The following is a 13,882-nucleotide window of genomic DNA, read 5'->3' on the forward strand; positions in this document are numbered from 1 at the left end:
AATAAAGAAAAAAATTAAAGACTTTTTAGAATTTAATGAAAATGACTTGGGAACACAAATAAGCAATGCTAGGAGGAAGATTCATAGCTCTGAGAGCCTCCACAGAGAAGCAGGAGCTATGATACACTAGCAGTTTGACAGAAAACCTGAAATCTCAGAACCAATAAAAATCCAAATACACCAAGAGGACTAGACAGCAGGAAATAATCAAAATCCGGACTGAAACCAACCAAGTAGAAACAAAAGGAATTATATAAAGAATCAATAAAACCAGGCACTGGTTCTTTGAAAAATCCAGAAATAGGTAAATCCTTAGTATTCAAATTAAAAATAACAAAATCAGAAGTGAAATAGAGATATAACCATAGAAAATGAGGAAGCTCAAAAAATTATCAGATCCTACTATAAAAGCCTACACTTAACAAAACGGGAAATTTAGGGATAAATGGATAATTTTCTAGACGGATACAAGTTACCAAAGTTGAATCAGTATCAGATAAACCATCTAAATACTCCCATAACTCGTAAAGTAGTAGAAGCAGTCATTAAATGTCTCCCAACCAAAGATCCCAGGACCAGAAAGGTTTAGTACAGAATTCTCTCAGACGTTCATAGAATACCTAACACCAATATTCTCCTACTATTCCACAAACTAGAAATAGAAGGAACACTACACAGTTCCTTCTCTGATAACTAAAGCATACAAAGACCCAACATAGAAAGAGAATTTCAGACCATTTTTTCATGAATTTCCTGCAAAAATTCTCAGTAAATTTCTTGCAAGATAAATCCAAGAACACATCAAAACAATGATCCATCATGGTCAAGAAGGCTTCATCCTGGAGATACAGGGATGGTTCAGTATACAGAACCTGATCACTAATCAACCTAATCTCACTATAAATACAAATTCAATGAAAACAAAACAAGCAATCATCTCATTAGATGCTGAGAAAGCATTTTACAGAACCTGCCCCTTCATGTTAAAAGTCTTGGAAATATCATAAATTCAAGGACCATTCGGAACTCAGTAAAAGGAATATACAGCAAACCAGTAGCCAACATCAGACTAAATGGAGAGAAACTTAATGCAATCCCACTAAAATCAGGAACTAGACAAGGACTCCCACTCTCTCCCTACCTTTTTAATATAGTGTTCGAAGTCCTTGCCAGAGTAGTTAGAAAACAAATGTAGGTAAAGGGATACATATTGCAAAGGAAGTATTCAAAATGTCACTATATGCACATGATGTGGTAGTATATTTAAGTGACCCCACAAATTCCACCAGTGAATTTCTAGGCCTGATAAAAAACTTTAGCAAAGTGGCAGAGTATAAAATTGATTCAAACAAATCAGTAGCCTTCCTCTGCTCAAAAGAGAAACAGGCTGAGAAAGAAATTACGGAAATGACACACTTGACCATAGTCAAAAAGCATATAAAATACCTCAGTGTGACTTTATCCAAGCAAGTGAAAGATATATATGACAAGAACACATGTCTCTGAAGAAATAAATTGAAGATTTCAGAAATTAGAAAGATCTCCTATGTTCGTGTATTGGCAGGATCAATACTGTAAAAATGGCCATTTTGCCAAAAGCAATCTACAGATTCAATGCATCCCCATCAATATTCTGAATCAATTCTTCACAGACATATAAATGGCAGTTTGCAAATTTATTTGGAATAAAATAAATCCCAGGATAGAGAAAACTATTCTGAAAAATAAAAGCATTTTGGGGAAATCACCATCCCTGAGCTGAAGTTGTATTACAGAGTAATGGTGATGAAAAACTGTATTGTATTGGTATTGAGACAGGCAGGTAGATCAATGGAATAGAACTGAAGACGCAGAAATTAACCCACACAGCTATGGCCACTTGAAAATTGATAAAGAATCTAAAACCATCCAGCGGATAAAAAGATAGCATTTTTTAAATAAATGTGCTGTTTCACCTGAAGGGCAGAATGTAGAAGAATGCAAATCAATCCATTCCTATCTCCTTGTCCAAATTTCAAGTAAAAGTGGATTAAAGTCCTCGACATAACACCAGATACACTGAAACTAACTGATGAAAAAGCAGGGAAAAGCCTTGAACACATTGGTACTCGGGAAAATTTCCTGAATAGAACACCAAAGGCTTTTGTTCTAAGATCAAAAATTGAAAAATGAAACTTCACAAAATTTCAAAGTCTCTGTAAGGCAAGGGACACTGTCATTCCTTCCATACAGCAGCTAACACATTGGGAAAAGATCTTTACCAATCCTACGTCCGATGGAGCACTAATATCCAATATATACAAAAAACTCAATAAGCTCTCCTCCAGAGATTCAAATAACACTATTTAATAGTGGGCTACAGTTCTAAACAAAAATTCTCAGCTGATGAATACTGAATGGCTGAGAAGCACTTAAAGAAATCTTCAACATCCTTAGTCATAAGGGAAAAGCAAATCAACACAATCCTGAGATCTACCTCATACCAGTCAGAATGGCTAAGATAAAAGTCAGGTGACAACAGACTCTGGCAAGGGTGTGGAGAGAAAGGAACACTCTGTCACTGTTGAAATTGCAAGCTCTTAAAACCACTCTGCAAACCAGGCTGGAGGGTCCTCAGAGAATTGAACATAGTATTTACTACCTGAGGACCCTGCTGTACCATTCGATGGCATATACCCAAAACTTGCTGCAACCTACAACAAGGACACGTGCTCCTCTATGTTCACAGCAGCCTTATTTATAACAGACAGAAGCTGGAAAGAACCCAGATGTCCCTCAAAAGAGACAGAGATTCGTATAATGGGGTCCATTTACACAATGGGGTGGGACACAGTTATTAAATAGAATGACTTCATGAAATTCATAGGCAAATGGATGAAACTAGAAAACATCATCCTGAGTGAAGTAATCAAAACACAAATAAATGCAAATATCATGCACTCACTGGTAAGTGGAAATTAGCCCAAGAGCTCAGAATATCCACAATAAACTCACATACACTCTGCAGCTCAACAAGAAAGGACAAAGAGGGACAGCTTCAATCCCAATTAGAAGGGGGAAGAAAATTATCATGGGAGGCACATGGAGGAAGGACCGTGTGTGGGAGAGGGGAGTGAAATGGAAAAACAGGAGAGCAGGATCAGATGTGGGGAGAGACAGGAGAGAAGCACAGAGGACCAGGAGAATGAGTGTAGAAAGAAGGAACATTGGAGGATGGCGTAACCTCTAGAATGTCCCAGATACTAGGGATGCGGCAGGTTCCCTGGACCCAACAGTGATGACATTGGCCAACATACACAACAAAAGTGAGATTGAACCTGCAGACTCCACCTGCAGTAGATAGACATGACCACAGTGTAAGGATGGGACACTCACCCATCTCTTATTAAATCAGAGTTATCCGTGTCTATTGAAATGCAGGGTAAATATGGAGCAGAGGCTGAAGGAAAGGCCATCAGGAGATCTGCAGACACCAAACCGGACACTGTTGCTGATGCTGAGATGTGCTTGCAAACAGGAGTCTGGTGTGGCTGTCCTCTGAGAGGCTCTGCCAGCACCTGACTGACACAGATGCAGATATTCACAGCCAACCATTGAACTGAGCCTAGAGATCCCAATGGACAATGTAGGGTAAGGGCTGAAGGAGCTGAAGGAGACTCTAATTAACAACAATATCCATTACCCAGACCCCTCAGGGCTCCCATGGCCCTAACCATCAACCATAGACTATACATGGTCTGGTACCCTACGTATGTAGCAGAGGACGGCTCCATCTCACATCAGTGGAAGGGGAAGCACTTGGTTTTTGGATGCTTGATGTCCCAGAGAAGAGCGATTCAGAGAAGAGTGATCCTACAGGGTGAGGAAAGAATTATTGGGAGATTTGTGGAGGCCCCCCCTTAGAGACAAAGAGGAGGAGTATGTGGTCATGGAGTTTATTAACACGAACTGGAAAGGGGTTAATATTTGAAATGAAAACAAATACAATGGTTAATAATACTACTAATAAAGGAGTGGTATTTTCCATACATTATTTTACAGCACAGGTTAGCTTGGAACATTTATTGTTGCCTAGATGCGTATTTCTTCCTACAGTTCATTATTTCTTCTTTCTCTGAGGAGAGTAGACTTAGATCTTCCTCTTCATTCAAAGAAGGCATAACACTTAACTCCTTTCTCCAAGCAAGGGTGATTGTAGATATATCTGTAAACGGCAGGAGGCATTTGTGCAATCTAATTGGGGGTCACCAAAAGAATTATTTACAAGCAAAGCTTGTAAAGCAAACAGTTTGTGTTCAATCAACTTACCAGTATTGAAAGCATCCCAGGACCTCTGGCCAGGCAACAGCATACGATGTCAAGAGACATTTAGAATTTCAATATATGTGACTAGAGAAAATACTTTCCATTTTGTAGCATACACAATATTTCAAAACTATCATCATGGAAAGAATATTAAGAGCTTTAGAACAAGAAAAAATAGTTAGTCAAGGTAGAAGAATCACAGTAAAACCTGGAACGCACATGGAATTCTAATATCAATCCCATGCATTCTATGCTCTATTCACATCCTATCACATGCTCATTCCCTAACACAGTCCACCAGTGATTTTCTAGTCCCTGCAGTCTCTGAGGAGCAAGGGTCTGGATCAGCCTTTCCCACTCGGTTATGAGGTTCCAAGACACATCCCTGCACCAAAGCTGGTGTAAGAGGCGCTTGACAGCTCAGTCTCCGAAGCGCCCTTTGCCCTCTCCATTCATGTTGCTCCTTCAGGAGTCACTTGTCACGACCCCTGACAGTGGACACAAAACAGGTAGCACTCCGGACTCAAAGGAAGAGAGTCGACATGGTTCCTCCTCATTCAGAAAGCTTGGATGATCGCCCCGCTATTACAAGCAGAACTGACAAGTGAGGCATCTCCTGGCTGGGCCGTGCAGACCTGGCGACTGCCCTGTGCAGACCTGGCGACTGCCCTGTGCAGACCTGGCGACTGCCCCATTCAGACCTCGCAACTGCCCCATTCAGACCTCACGACTGCCCCGTGCAAATCTCGCTATTGCCCCGTGCAGACCTCGCAACTGCCCCATGCAGATCTCCTGACTGCCCCGTGCAGACCTCGCGACTGCCCCGTGCATACCTCGCAACTGCCCCATTCAGACCTCGCGACTGCGCAGTGCAGACCTAGAGACTGCCCTGTGCAGACTTCCTGACTGTCCCATTCAGACCTGGCAACTGCCCCGTGCAGACCTCGTACTGTCCCGTTCAGAACTTGCAACTGCCCCGTGCAGACCTCGAGACTGCCCAATTCAGACCTCGCAACTGCACCGTGCAGACCTCGCAACTGCCCCGTGCAGACCTGGCGACTGCCCCGTGCAGACCTGGCGACGGCCCCGTGCAGACCTCGCAACTGCCCCGTGCAGACCTCGCAACTGCCCCGTGCAGACCTACCTACTGCCTCGTGCAAACTCGAGGACAGCCCCTCTCGAGCTTTGGTTGTTACCTGAGATCAATGGTCACTCGAGATTTCCCTGCTTTGCCTTCCGGACTTGTCCACAGTTCTCGGGAGAGAGAGAAATACTCAAAGGATACAGCTCGACTGATGCTCACCATGACTCACCATTGCCGAGTCCTTTCACTGCCCCTTCACGGGGTAGTGTTTAGAGAGGACAGAGAGCCTCATCCCGGACTTTACCCTCTGACAATGCACCAGCGATTTCCCAGCCTCCACGGCCTGGGAAACCCTTCAGAGTCCCCCGAGATGACTATAACCCCGGAGTGCAGCAGGGCAATCATTGGAAGGATTCCCAGCCTCCTCAGACTGGAAGCCCATTCAGTGTCCCCCAAGCGGATTATAACATCCCCAATGGGGGAAGCACTTGAAGGGTTCCCAGCCTCCGCCCCCTGAGACCGCCTTCAGTGTCCCCCAACCGGATTATAACATCCTACCCCAACGGGGGAAGCACTTGAACAGCAGAGACCCGAGCGACCTTCCACCTCGGGGACTACTTAGATGGATTCGGCACAAGTTCAGATGCTCAAAACCCTATGAAGACCAGAGATTCAAAAAACCTGATGCTCGTGTTACAGAAATGCTGCAGAAACTCAAAGATCACATAAAGGCTTTAGTCAGTAAGAGGGTCCTAGACCCCTGAAATGAACTGACAGAGAAGAAGAAATGGACAGTTCCACTTCCTCTGAGGGTTCCTGAGGGCATGAGTAATCCACTGACCAAGGATAGCAGATCACTGAGTAACTCACTTGCATAATATATATGTCGTATGTATGTAGTAATGTGTATAGTATGTATGTGAGTAATATATGTGTATATATGTAGTATGTATGTATGTATGAATGTATGTATGTATGTGTGTATGTAAGTATGTATGTACACCCATGTGCAGTGACCCACGGAGGTCAGAAGAGGGCATCAGACTCCCTAGAGTTGGGGACCATCTGATATAGTTGCTGGGAACTGAACCCGCATCCTCTGAGAGGAATGCAAACCATCTTAACTGAGATTATTTCAGTTTCCCATCATTTGTGAAATATCTCACCATCCATTGTGTCTTGTACTATGCAGTGTTCGTACCTTAGTGCAATGGTGTCCCTTCACTCAGACTGGGTTTTGACGGTCTGTTGAACATGTAAGTCCGGCATGGCAGAAGGATAGCGTGGGGGGTGCTCTGATGCAAAGAGGGACATTGCACTAACTGCTCAGTCACTGTCTCTGCTGGCCTGCACTCTGCAGCATGTGCCTCCTGTGAAGACCACAGCTTTCCGTGTTGCCTGAGCTGACAGCCCTTGCAGCCTCCTCTAGGTCCTCCTCTATACATCCCCAGGGGATAATCCTGAGGGATCCCTGAAGGGAAATCCCTGATAAAAATTCTCCAGTGCTTACTAGAACCTCAGGCTAAAGCCTAAACTCCTGGTTGGGAAATAAATCCAGCTCCCAGTCAACCACAACCTGTCATCGGGTCCCATCCAACCTGCCTGCCATTCAGCCCACTAACGCTTCTATTCTGATAGGGTCGATGATCATATTGGATTAGGGGCCCAGCACACTCCAGGGTGGCCTTCATCATAACCACTTACATCTGCAATGACTCTACTTCCAGTGGATATCACAGCCTGAGCAGCCAGGAGTTAGGATGAAAAGAGAGGCTGGTGCATAAGCCAGACACTCACCCTGTCTGGGATACTGACTAACTTTATTTAATGATTAAAAAAATGTATAAAAAATTAGAGAAGTTCACACCTGAAGAATGGATTAGCACTTTCATGTCTACAATGCCTTTACCTGCTGTCTATAAGCACCTACTACCTCCAGGGACTCAGATAAGCCAGAATTCATTCCCTGTTTCCACTCTAGATAAGGCACAGGTAATCTGTCGAAAACTGCTAAGCTGAGACTTTAGGAAACCTGTTTGAGACATCAGTTCAGGAAGCCAGATGCCCTGGCCAAGACTTTCGAGATGGGTCATCACAGAGATGGCAGATTTGGAAAGACGACAAGGTTGAAGACCTGATGCCTTTCTTGCTAAGGAATTGGAGACCTTCCCTTCAGAGAAGATTGCTTCAAAGAATGAAGTCTGCTAGCACCTCTCCTTGGAACAAGTGCTTGTTCCTGTGGGGGTTGGGGGGGGACGGCTGCATTTCAACCTCAGGCACTGGAGAGCGACGGGTCCAGAACTTCACGAGTCGGCTCAGTGTGCGATGACTTAGGTGGAGAACCACTAGCTTCCTCACTTCAACTAGCCCAAGGAAGGATGCTCTGCTCTGTCTCCCTGCCTTGGAAAGACACCTTCATCCCTGTTGCTCATGCCCAAGGCTTCCTATGGTCCTCAACTGTTTGCTTCTGAGTCAGCTGAGGTGTGTTGACATACCTTACTTTGTGCGAGCTTTCCTTAAGAGCTCTAACCACCCAACCCGTCCTGTACACTCCATCTCGATTGTTCTATTTAGCTTGTTTTTTTTTTTTTCTTCAACAAAACATGAGCAGGAAGTGGGTTTCTCAAATGGCTAATGCTTGCAGTCTTCTAAAGTTGAGGCCCAGGTGAACGAAATGAATTGTGGGCAGTACCTCACACAGATAGATCTTTATGCCTATTTTCCTGGCTTTCGATGATGTTTAAAATGTGGTGTTTGGGGGAAGGAAATTACAACATGGTAGCAACAACGATCCATCGTGTGTCTCTGTTAAGGTTTGTTTTATTCAAAGTGACAAACTCTCCTCCCATGACTCCATATTGAAGGAGGTGAAGAGGTGAGCTTGGTCCATAAAACGATGGCCTTAGGAACCAGGGCTGGTGGTTGTCTTCCCCAGGTTGTCCTTCAAATATATCTTGCCACCAACCGGGTATAGCTGTGGTTCACAACTTGTGTGTGGGTCATGATTCCTTTGACAAACTTCAGTCTCCAAAATGATTACCTGCTACGATTCATAACAGTAGCGAAATTACAACGATGAAGTAGCAACAAGAATAATTGTGTCATCAAGGGCCGTAACAACATAGGAACTGTCTTAAAGGGGGCAGCATTAGGAAGGTAGATCACTGACCTATAGTCCAAGAAAGAGCGTCTAGCTATGGGCCAAATAAACAAAATACAGGATCTCCAGCATGCCAGAAACATGGGATAAAATGCAAGCTGGGGAGATAGTTTTGTGGGAAGAAGTGCCTGCTGTGATATTACCAGCACGTGCATGACAGTCCATAACTCATGATTGGAGGGATAAAGACAGGACACATGGAGGGTCCCACAGCTGCAGCCACATATATAGCAGAGGATGGCATTGTCTGCATCAATAGGAGGAGAAGCCCTTGGTCCTGTGAAAGGTCAGTTCCCCAGTGTAGGGAATGCCATGGTGTTCAGGTGGGAGTGGGTGGGAGGAACAGCATCCTCATAGAAGCAGGGGGAGAGGGAAATGGGAACGGGGAGAACCAGGAAAGGGGATAACATGTGTGGGATGCCTATGATAGCCAGGGACAGTGAGTTTTGAGTTCACTAAGAGATTTTGTCTCAATACCTAAAGAAGAGGAAGATGAATGAAGAGATGTGCAGGGTCTCCCTCTGTTCTGCTCATGCACATACACAGAAATATGTGTGAACACACACACACACACACACACACACACACACAGCTGCATTAGGACAAACACTCAAAGAATTTGAATTTAGGATTTAGGTTGTCTTTTGGGTGTCTGATCAAACCTTTCCTTCCATAAATTTCACTTGGATAACTATATCGAAGGCATGCATGTCAGATACATTTCCCATTAACATGAGGCCATTTTCTCCCAAACCTATAGGTTTTGATTCGTGTTAGAAGTCATAGACCCAAGACACAGCTACACCTGGACAGAATAGCTAGATATTTGAGCTAAGAATTTGCATTCCAGGGCCAAGGTCTATGATGTCACGGAATGCAGAAGATGGTCCATAGAACTGATATGTTCTCGCTGCCTCACAGTGTCCCTGACTCCCAACGAGGGCTGCTGAGAATAAGTTTACAAAAATAGACTCTAGGATAGCTACATGTGACACCCTCCTTGATTGCATTCATCAATGACATGAAGTTTTGTTTCTCACAAAGAGAATAGATCACCAAGCGTCTATGCTGACCATGGCCACACCAGGTCCCTGTGAGGGTCCACGCCCTCTCCAGGCCCTGTGGATGGAGCCAAGGGAACCCTACAGGGCTCAGTGATGCACTGACTCTAATTCACATGGCCCTGACATGAAGAGGGCGCATATTGATTCTTCTTGTTGTTGCTATGACAAAATACAAAGCAAAAACTTAACGAAGACAGGAGTGCTTGTTGACAGGAATCTGAAATGGGTGTCTCCTGTCAGGCTCCGCCAGAGCCTGACTGGTACACATGAAGCTGTTTACAGCTAATCATTCCACTGAGCAACTGGACCCCAATGGAGGAGGAGTTAAAGAATGGACTGGAGGAGCTGAAGGGGGTTGAAACCCTATAGGAAGAGCAACAATATCAACCAACCAGACCCCCCCGAGCTTTCAGAGACTAACCCACCAATCGAAGAGTATACATGGAGGGTCCCACGGCTCCAGCAACATGTATAGCAGAGGATGGCATTGTCTGTCATCAATAGGAGGAGAAGCCCTTGGTCCTGTGCAGGCTCATTTTCCCAAAGTGGGGGAATGCCAGGGTGTTGAGATGGGAGTGGGTGGGAAGAAAAGCATCCTCACAGAAGCAGGGGGAGAGGATGGGAGAGAGGGGATCCAGGAAATGGGATAACATTTGAAATTTAAATACATAAAATTCCAATAAAAAAGAGACAGGAAGTGTTTATTTTGACCCATTGTTTGAGCTGGTACCATCCCTCATGATGGGGAAACCATAGCAACTTGAGTGTGATGGTCACATTGCAGACCTGGAGGGTGTTCAGCTTCCTTTCTTTCTTTCTTTCTTTCTTTCCTTGTTTCTTTATTTCTTTCTTTCTTTGTTTCTTTGTTTTCTTGTTTGTTTCTTTCTTTGTTTCTTTCTTTCTTTCTTTGTTTCCTTGTTTTAAATTCCATATATAGGTGTTTCCCTTGCTTTTATGTATCTGTATAAAATATACATATACAGAAGCCACAAGAAACTTAGGGAAGAAAAGCAGGTATAGCTGTCAATAAGACATGGGAGGCCACAGGGCTCAAGTCGGTTTCCCTCACGACCACATGTGTATTCATCAAGACAAGAGACAGGAGCGGGGCACAGAACTGAACAAGAGTGATCAATGCTTGTGAGCCACCATGTTGGTGCCAGGGTCTGAACTCAGGTCCTCTGCAAGAGCAGTAACGGTTCTCAACTACCAAGACACCTCTCCAGTCACACACAATCATTGTTTATACAGCCCCCCAAACACACCACCACTTGATGGGTATAAACACGCATACTAGACTTGTGGTGTAATTTATTTGTGTGAATGTTCAGTCAGTGTGATACAAACGCTCTTATATTCATAAATTTTGGCATCGCCGTTTTCACTTGGAGGTTCTCTTCATTCTCAGGTTTGGTGTTTACATACATCATCAAGAGAGGAACCGCCCTGTCAGCCTACCCCCACCCCCCCATTTGCAGCTATGCCTGCCTTTCTTCACTAAGGTAAACACCACTTCAGACTCTACTCTTTCATTTTGTTCAGTGTAGTAGACTCTCCAAAACCATAAAATGTAATCCCAGATGCAGATGGAAGAAGTTTTGCTGTTTGTTACTTTGTTTGCTTTTAGTTGCTTTTCCCACTTCCACTGGTTTGAACTTGTGTCCCATTCAGTGGCAGGTACTTAATTCAGCCAGCATTTTGAGAAGGGCTGTGGGTGGAGTGTGATAAAAGGAAAATAACTGGAAAGAACTCAGTGGGATTTCGACGATAAATACAAAGTGTTTACTGACTTGATTTTTCACTCACACAAAACCCTGGACGGCACTGACTCTAAATAAAACTTCACATCTGACTATTTGCTCCAAGGAACTAAAAAACCTTAAAGACAAAATTGATCCAACAAAATAAGCCCTAAGTTGTAATGATTGACCCACTATAAAGAGAAACATTAAACTTTTTTTTTAAAAAATGATGTTTTGATGTTCTTGTTTAATAATTTCATATACTTATATAATGAGTTTTAGACCTTTCCTTTCTGTATTTCCCTTCCAAATTCCCCTCCCTCATCCCCCTCCCTCATTCTCCCATCCCCTCCTTCAGTTCCCCCTTGTTTCCTCCCTCATCCTCCTCCGTCATCCCCTCGGTCATCCCCTTCTCTCACGCCATTCCCTCTCCAATTGGCACCGATATTCTGAATAAGTCCCCCCTCCTATTTCATGTCTCCTTTCTGCGTGTAATCCCTAAGTTTAATTAATTACATGAGTACAGAGGAATTCGACACAACAACTTATCTATGGGTACAGGAATGAAGAAGGGAGTGAAGCAGAAATTTCTGGTTTCGTTGGAGACTCAACTGTGTCATGGATGTTGTTCTGGAAAATGTCTTAGGGGAGGATGTTTTGCTGAGAACAAACACATGGTGTTTCTGGTAGTTGCCTGGGAAAAGGGCGTATGATGTTTAGAAAGGGTACGAGTATAACCCTGGACAACAGTGGGCAACCCCACGGCATTGGCTTGCCTTGACACTCTTCCCTGATGCTCAATGGACTTTGATGACTCTGGTCTTCATGGACCATGCTGTGGCATTGGTTCACCTTTCCTTCCTCACTGACCATTGTCTGTCATGACTTTGTAGAGAGAAAAGCACAAGAGAACTTCTTGTGGTGACATTGCGGTGGCTTCTTGCTGCCTCCTCGAACCCAGGCCAATTGGAAGAGCTCAGCAATTTCTTCTGGGTTGAACTGTCCTTGGTGATTCATGAATGGTGTTTGCAAGTAGATCGACATACCTCTGCTGATTCATGTCAACTGAACTGATATCCTGATGATGAAAGTTTAAATCGCCCCAGAGTACTATTTCTAAGCAGGTCCACATCGTCCTTTGTTTGCCCTAATATCCTTTCCTTTCTACTACCTCTCGTGGGTGGTGGGCTAGAGGAAGGTTAAAGGGTTTAAAAACTCTTAATAAATTAGGTCTTGAAAAATCTAAGCCTGCAGGATAGAACCCCTCCTCCAGTAAATGTTGATTGCCAAGGGAGGGGAGAGTCTTCATGGCCTCTCCCATTTGTAATGAAGTGCTGAGGGGCCCAGTCTTGTGCCCATGACCATAGCCGCCATCAGTTTAAGAGTTCAATGACTAGGACCAATCTAAAAGATTTCCTTTTGCTGTCCACTTCCCCATCTTCTGATTCTTATATTCCTTCCACCCACTCTTTCATGATGTTCTCTGAGCTGTGGAGGAGAAGACGTAGCTGTCCTATTTCCACCTGAACAGTCCAACACCACTGATTCCCAGCACTTTGTCCAGCTGTACGTCTCTGCTCATGGTAGTCAGAGGCTTTTCTCTGATGAGAGCTAAGTGAAACCCTGATCTATTGATACAAATGTGGATGTTTGGAAGGAAGTTTGACAATGTATTTAGCATTAGGTTCTTTCATAGGGGCTATATCACCCTATCCATAGGTTCTTGAACAGTTTAGAGAACCTGGTGTGTATTCTCTCGTGTGGAATATGCCTTGTATCTGATTCGAAAGCCACTGGCTACTCTCATGACTGCGATGCCACTAACACATTAGGGGCACATCTTGCCTGACATTTTAGCTTGAATGGTTCACCCCCGAGTAAGGTTGTAGATGATTTTCTCCCCTGGAAGCCTACATAACACTTTCTTGAACCATGAAGGCTACTCATTATAGAGGATGCTTCCACCTCAACTTCAGATTGACCCTTCTGTGACCTGTGACCAAAAGGATTCAGTGTCCTCAGCAATAGGGTCTTACCATCAAGTTCTGGAGTACTATGAAGAACAATGTCAACTCCATGTAAAGTTGTGAGGGCTTTTGGGATCTCGCTGGTCAGCAACTTTCAGGAAGACATCCCACATCTGGCACTGTGATTTTTGCTTAATTTTGGGTTTTTGTTGCTCTGATAAATACACTCACCAACGCCAGCTTGGGAAGGGAAATCTTTATTTCATCTTATCTGTTTCAGCCCATCATCAAGGAAAACCAAGACAGGATTGTGAAACAGGAACTACAGAGAGTGCTCACTGGCTTGCGTCTAAGCTCACATTCAACTCCCTTTACAGAGTCCAGACCCACCCGTATAGGGCGGTGCTGCCCGCAGTAGACCAGGCTCTCGAACATCAGTGAACAGTCAAGGAAATGCCACCTGGACATAGTTAAGGCCAATCTGATGGAGGAAGCTTCTCAAGGGTGGTTCTTTCCTCCAAGACTAGCCATCACAAGAGATCAATGAAAATAAAAAAAGA

This window comes from Rattus norvegicus, chromosome 3 (genome assembly GCF_036323735.1).
Source record: "Rattus norvegicus strain BN/NHsdMcwi chromosome 3, GRCr8, whole genome shotgun sequence".
Lineage (NCBI taxonomy): Eukaryota > Metazoa > Chordata > Mammalia > Rodentia > Muridae > Rattus > Rattus norvegicus.